Genomic DNA, 6,867 nt, shown 5'->3' on the forward strand with positions numbered 1-6,867 from the left:
ATTCTGAAGATAACTGAAAAGCATTTACATAATGCCTGGCACACAGTAAGAGAACAATAAATAATAGTTGTTATTAGTATCAACAGTAGAATATTTACCAAGTGTACTTGTAAAAGAGATGTGAATTAAAAAATGAAATGGTTATACATTTTTAAAATTTTACATTAAAAAAAACTGTTTTTTTAATGCTTGAGTAGATAACTTTCAAATCAACTTTGTTCTATATAGATACACTAAACATAGCCAACCAATTAAGATGGTGTGAAATTGCCACACCTTCAGGGTTTTCCTTTCCTTGACTATGTAAATGTAAAACTGGAAGCCTTAGCCTTTAATTCTTCCCTGATTAAGCATATTTGAATAAATAAAATATCCAACACAGCTAATTTTTCATAAAATTGAAAACTGAGTCTTAAATATACTGTGTAAGTTAATTTCCTAACTAGAAACAAACATAAGGAGCTATGTCTAATTTGTATTTACAGATGCAGATTTCAAAGACTCTGAATATAAATAAATTCTTGATATTTATTACCACATAATTATTTTAACAGACATTCATTCTATCTTTACTATAAATCAGGCACTGTCCTAAGGACTTAGGGAAGCTGCTTTGAACAAGATGAAATGGTCCAAATGTTTGTAGTGTTTATATTCTAGAAGTCCAAGCTATAAGTAAAGAAATAAGTAATGATGAATGTATCTAGTATGAATAAATATTATGATAAAAATAAATCTAGATTGTGTGATAAGGAGTGACTAAGGAGGTATTTCTGATTGATTTACAAAAAATTGTGACTCTACGTTTTATAGCCAAAATTTATATCAACATTTCTATTCATTTATACTACTTTGGTAAGAAGTGAAAAATACTACTACTCAAATATTTTACAAATAAAAATAAATATAGGGCTAGGGTTGTATCTCAGTGGTAGAGTGCTTTAATCTAGCATGTGTGAGGCACTAGGTTTGATTCTCAGCATCACACAAAAATAAAAATAAAGGCATTGTGAAAAAATAAATACATATAAACATTTTTCCAGGAAAGAAAATTAAAATTTAAATTATAATTGACTCATCCAATAGGTATAAACTCTTTCCCAAAATATATAATAACCACTAATAAACAGATATGGCCAGCTTACCTTTAAATATCATTTCCAACACATTCATAAAGAACGTTCATCATAAAAGAAAAATGTAGAAAAATATACATTTTGTTTTTATTTGTATTCATTTTATTTTCCTATTAATTTTTTAAGTCAATTAAAAACATTTAATGTTGCTTAAAAATAAACATATTCCAACATAAAGGATTCAAACTTTAACTCACCTGTGCCTGTACACAGTGCAGAAGATCTATAAAACTGTAGCCAAATCCAAGAGAAATCTGCAATATAAACAAAAAAATACATGAATAAAATCTGCAGGATCCTGTTGGACTCCTTAGAGTAGATGTGAATTTTATAACAAATACACAAGTAATATTTGTTAACTGCCAGAAGTAACTCAAGCAATATTCATTAGTAAGAGTTCTCCATTAAATTGGACAGTAAATCAAAAGGTCGTCTTGTGCATTACTTCTATTTGTACAAAATAGTTACAAAAAGTGTAGAGTAACATTTCATTGTGAATTGTGAGGTTTCTACAGGTTTTTGTTTGCCATCATCATACTTTATTAAAACTCTTGTCTAATCATTAGCCTTCACCACCAGAGTGAAAGCTAAGTAAAAGCAAGAGGAGGCTTCAGCTACCCATTTCCACAACGCCATGCCTAGGACCAGTCCAGTACCTAACACATGGAAACATGCAGCAAATGTTTATTGGGTAAATAAATAAAATTCACATAATGATCTTAATTTGCCAAGATGTACAGTTTACCTATATGAAACAGAAAGGTCTGGAATTACTAAAATAAAAATCTATATGGTAACTGTTTAAAGGAAATACAAAAAGGAATAATTTGGTATATCAAGAAGTATCTTCATGGGAGTAAAAATGATTGTATATGACAACCATAATAATTTGCAAGAAAAAGGGCGCATAAGAAAAGAAAGAACTGAACATTTTCAATAATGAAGGCAACTGCACATTTCTTCAGAGTGTGCATCTCAGAACAAAAGCTGACCTGTGAGTGAGCCTACAGCTTTTTCTCTGATCCTTGCACCGCACCAAAGAATTTAATTTCTAAGATGCACAGTGAAAATATGAAGACAAGAAATATTGCTAATATTTTATCTATATTAATGTTTACTGCTTTTGTATATTTTATGGATATAAAAAAGAAAAAAACCTGAGTGATTACTACTAGTGGTGGTATTGAAAATGTGGCTTTAAAAAAAAATTAATACTACTAGATTTAGCTTCAAGGAATGTTTCTGCAACCGAGTTTCTTTTCCTTTAAAGGACATCAATAGGTAATAATTTATGCTTTGGATTCATTATCAAACTTAAAGCAGTGTTAATGACTTTTTAGAGTGCTTTATTGTTTAGCAAAGTAAACAGAACCTAATATGTTAAAAGTTTATTTGATATCCAAATTATAATTTTTTTGGTTTCATAATCTAAGAGGTCTAAAGAGGAGAAATTAATAAAAAGAAATTCTAATTTTTTGCAGGACCTGACCAGTCTTGAAATCCTATTCAATAAAATGCAATTAGGCTATGAGATAATTCGTTAAAAAAATAAAAGAAATCTAGATGCAAACAAGAAGTTACCACAGTAAATTAAACGACTAGATTCTGTTCAAATGGTAGTCCATAAGTAGTACACAACACACTGTTATGTAATAGAAGACATCAATTCTTTCTAGCAGTACTGGAGTAAATATATTCATTATGTTGGCCTATGTAAGCCAATTATAATTCCATACTAATAATTAATTTGCCCAAGGACATACACATGTAATAACTGTAAGCTAAAACTTGTGCTATTAGTAGGAACAATGCTATTAAACTGTTACTGCTTCTTCTGTTCTATTCAGAAAGTTTTACTAACATGCTAACATAACATATGGCAAAAGTGTCAATGCACCTATGCTAAAGAAAGGCGTATAGTAGACAAAGATATTTCCAAACATCCACATTATATTTCAGCATAAGTTTTAAACAAGAGGAATTAATAAACAAACAGAATTACAAACTGTTTTATAAGTTTATACATTACTTAAAATAGTAGTCATTTAAAGTAACAAGACAGGTAATAAAAGCTCTATAATAAATAAACATCCAAGTACTCTTCTACCAGTCCCCTTTAGGATGCTTCCTTCAAGGAAAAGAGAGGAGGAAAAGACTGCCAGGCTCGGTAGAAGGACGGAAGGAAAGATAGGAACCTTCCTAGCAGTGTAGAGGAGATATATTGATCTTTTCTCTTAACTACCATGACCATTTCCATATGGGGGAGGGGGGGGGGCGGGGCTGAGAAGATCCCCTCCTTTCCACAAAGCAACAGGTTACTGTTAGAATGCATGGTGAAACGGTTGAAAGAACTCAGGGTTTAGCATCCTCAGACCAGGTTTCAAATTCTGGCTTTATCACATAAAGACTGTCACTATTGATATCATTATTATTATCATCAGGTTAGGTAGGTGATTCAGGATTATGCAACTGTAAACTCAAATGTGAAATGAGAATAATGATGACCTCTTTCAGGCATTTAGGAAATATTAAATGAGATAATTATATAAAGCATCTGGTACATAGAAGGCATGAAAATTATGATCCTACAAAGCAGTATCCTGTTAAACTCAGTAAAATGAAGACAAATAGAGGCTTCAGACCCACCCAACCCAAAGTAGAACTGACTTTGCTTCAGTATCCTCACATCTTTGTCTGCCTTTGCTTTCCTGAGAAATGCACAGGTGGGTACTGCTAGGAAATTTTGAACCAAGGCTATATTAAAACTATATCAAAAGTTAAAGAATACTTTAGGTATATTTCAAAATGTACTATAAAGTAACAGTAATCAAAGCAATGGGGAACTGGCAGAGGATAAACAATGGAACAAGAGAGTCCAGAAACACTCATATCTATGTCAATTCAGATTCAACAAAAGATGTCCTGGTATTCAATGAGAAAAAGATAGTCTTTCCAATAAATGGTAATAAAGACTGGTTACACATATAAAGGGAAGGAAAGATACTCTTTACTTTGCACCTTGCACCATGTGCAAAGATTATGACTGAATCATAAATTTAAAGTAAGAACTAAAACTTAGGCTAGGAGTATGGTTCAGTGGTAGAGCACATGCTCAGCACATACAGCCCTGGTTTCAATCCCAGCACCACAAAAAACAAACACCTGTAATACTTGCTGAATAAAGCATCTGGAGAGAATAATTATGTCCCTGGATTCAGAAAAAAAAAATTCATTTTTTTGATTTGTTCTTTTTAGTTATACATGACAGTAGAATATATTTTGACATATCATATATACATGGAGTATAACTCGTTTTTTGTGGTTATACCACATATGGAGTTACACTGGTTATATATTCATAAGAACATAGGGAAGATATTTCCAATTCATTCTACTGTCTTTCCCATTCCCATCTGGTCTCCCTCCCCCTCATTCCCTTTTATCTAATCCAGTGAACTTCTATCCCTCCACCCACTTACTGTAAAATAGCATCCAAATATCAGACAGAATATTTGGCCTTTGGTTTTGGGGGACTGGCTCATTTCACTTAGCATGACAGTCTCTGGTTCTATCCATTTATCAGCAAATGCCATAATTTCATTCTTCTTTATGGCTGAGTAGTATTCCACCATGTTTATGTACCACAGCAAAAGAAATTTTTACATATGACAACTACAGAGCATACCATAAAAGAAAAATACTTATAAAGTGGACTTCCTCACATTTTAATGTTTCTGCTCTTCAAATTACATAATTTTAAAAATGAAAACACAGCTACAGTTTGAAAGAAAATATCTGTAAAATCATCATCTAATAAAGGACTTATATCCAGAATATGTAAAGAGTTAAATAATTATCTGATAAAGAATGTGTCCAGAATACTTTACAAATTTTTATTCAATAATAATACAATTAATTCTTTTAAATAAGCAAACTATTTGGTAACTCGCCATTAGGATTGGTTGGGCCATATGACAAAGGCTTGGTCACCAGCCTAGGGAGCAACTAGGGTGTGGTGGAACCTTTAGGAGGTGGAAGAAGTCAGGTCATTGGGAGTGTGCCACTGGAGGGTGCATAGGGACCACAGACCCTTCCTCTCTCTGTGCTTCCTGTCATTGGGAGTGCGCCACTGGAGGGTACATAGGGACCTCAGGCCCTTCCTCTCTCTCTGCTTCCTGACTGTCAGAAGGTGGAACAGCTTCTGCTCCACAACTCACTTCCAACAATGGAATACCCAACAACAGTGAAGCCAACTGACCAAGGACTGAAAACCATAAGCCTCCTTTTAAGTTACCTAAGGTGTTCTGTCACAGAGATGGAAATCTGACTAACATACTATAGGAAATACACAATGGGAAAAATACATACAAAATATTGATATCAGTAGTCATTAGGAAAACTGAAATAAGAACAATAAAATATCCCACGCATCCAGTAAAATTACTGGATGTTAACAGTAATTGTTAACAAGGACTGGCACAAACTCGAACTCTCACATCCACTGCTGGTGGGAAAATACAATAGCATGCCATTTTGGAAAACAGCTTGGAAGGTTACTATACAATCCAATAATTTCACTCTTTGTACATTTTCATCTCTCTTGGAGACGTCCACACAAAGCCTTGTATGTGAATGTTCATAATTGTTCACAAGAACCCCAAACTAGAAACAATAAAAAATGTTTAACAACTGGAAAACTGAAGAATGAATTCTATATTATAACAATACATGTAAGTCTCAGAAAAGGTGATTAAATGAAGTTAGACATGAAGACAACATCGTACAATTACATTTACTTGAAATTTCTAGAAAATATAAAAGTATAGAGACCAAAAAATATACCAGCTGGGTGCAGTGGTGTATGCCTGTAATTCCAGAGGCTCAGGAGGCTGAGGCATGTACAATGTATGTACAACTGCACAAAACTTAATAAAGCAGTACACTTGAAGTGGAAATATTTTTTGGTATGCAAATTATCTCAATTTTTTAAATGCTAATAAGTTTTTAAATGCTTTTTTTTTTTTTTTTTACAAATGCACTTCTGTGTCCCAGTTATTTCTTCCTATGTGATAGCTAAAGTTATTTTGTCAGTGGAAACAGCTAAGGGTAAAGGTAGTTCTAAGAGTACCTGGTTGGTATGAAACCAATACCATAAAAAACATTAGCTAGCAGGTTGAGTTTACATCAACGCTTTAAGGCAAAAACAAAAAAAAAATCAGGAATGAGCCTTCATTACACATTAAAACTTATGGCAACATTAGAGCTGATGGGAAGGGGGTTAGAAGGAGTTGATCTCAATATCTTATTTATTTATTTATTTTTATAGTGTGAATCAGGCATTTTTTATACTTATTTTTTAGTTGTGCAATACCTTTATTTTGTTTATTTGTTTTTATGTGGTGCTGAGAATCGAACCCAGGACCTTGCATGTGATAGGCGAGCGCTCCACTGCAGAGCCACAATCCCAGCCCTTAGTTATTTATTTTTTAATGAATGGTCACAAACAGATCAAGAGGAAGCAAAGTGGGCCTGGGGTTGTGGCTCAGCGGTAGAGCGCTCACCTAGCACGTGTGAGGTCCTGGGTTCGATCCTCAGCAACACGTAAAAATAAATAAAATAAAGGTATTGTGTCCAACTACAACTAAAAGAGATTTAAAAAGAGAGAGAGAGAAAGCAAAGTGAGCTGGGAAGAAAATGAAGTAACACCTGTAATACTAGCTAAAAGAACATT

At 33.1% G+C, this 6,867-nt stretch overlaps 1 protein-coding gene across 9 annotated transcripts in view; it reads right to left on the minus strand.

Moving 5' to 3' along the window:
- Positions 1–1,390, minus strand: part of Ncoa2 (nuclear receptor coactivator 2) — a 176,052-nt gene extending 174,662 nt beyond the window's left edge. For 8 of the 9 annotated variants that reach the window (XM_048783035.1, XM_048783029.1, XM_015485855.2 and 5 more), the window contains exon 1: positions 1,334–1,390. The gene's annotated coding sequence lies outside the window, so the exon portion shown is untranslated. The remainder of the gene's footprint in view (positions 1–1,333) is intronic. The other variant, XM_048783031.1, reaches the window with a different exon arrangement.
- Positions 1,391–6,867: the final 5,477 nt, after the last annotated feature.

The sequence above is a fragment of the Marmota marmota genome, unplaced genomic scaffold, assembly GCF_001458135.2.
Source record: "Marmota marmota marmota unplaced genomic scaffold, marMar, whole genome shotgun sequence".
Lineage (NCBI taxonomy): Eukaryota > Metazoa > Chordata > Mammalia > Rodentia > Sciuridae > Marmota > Marmota marmota.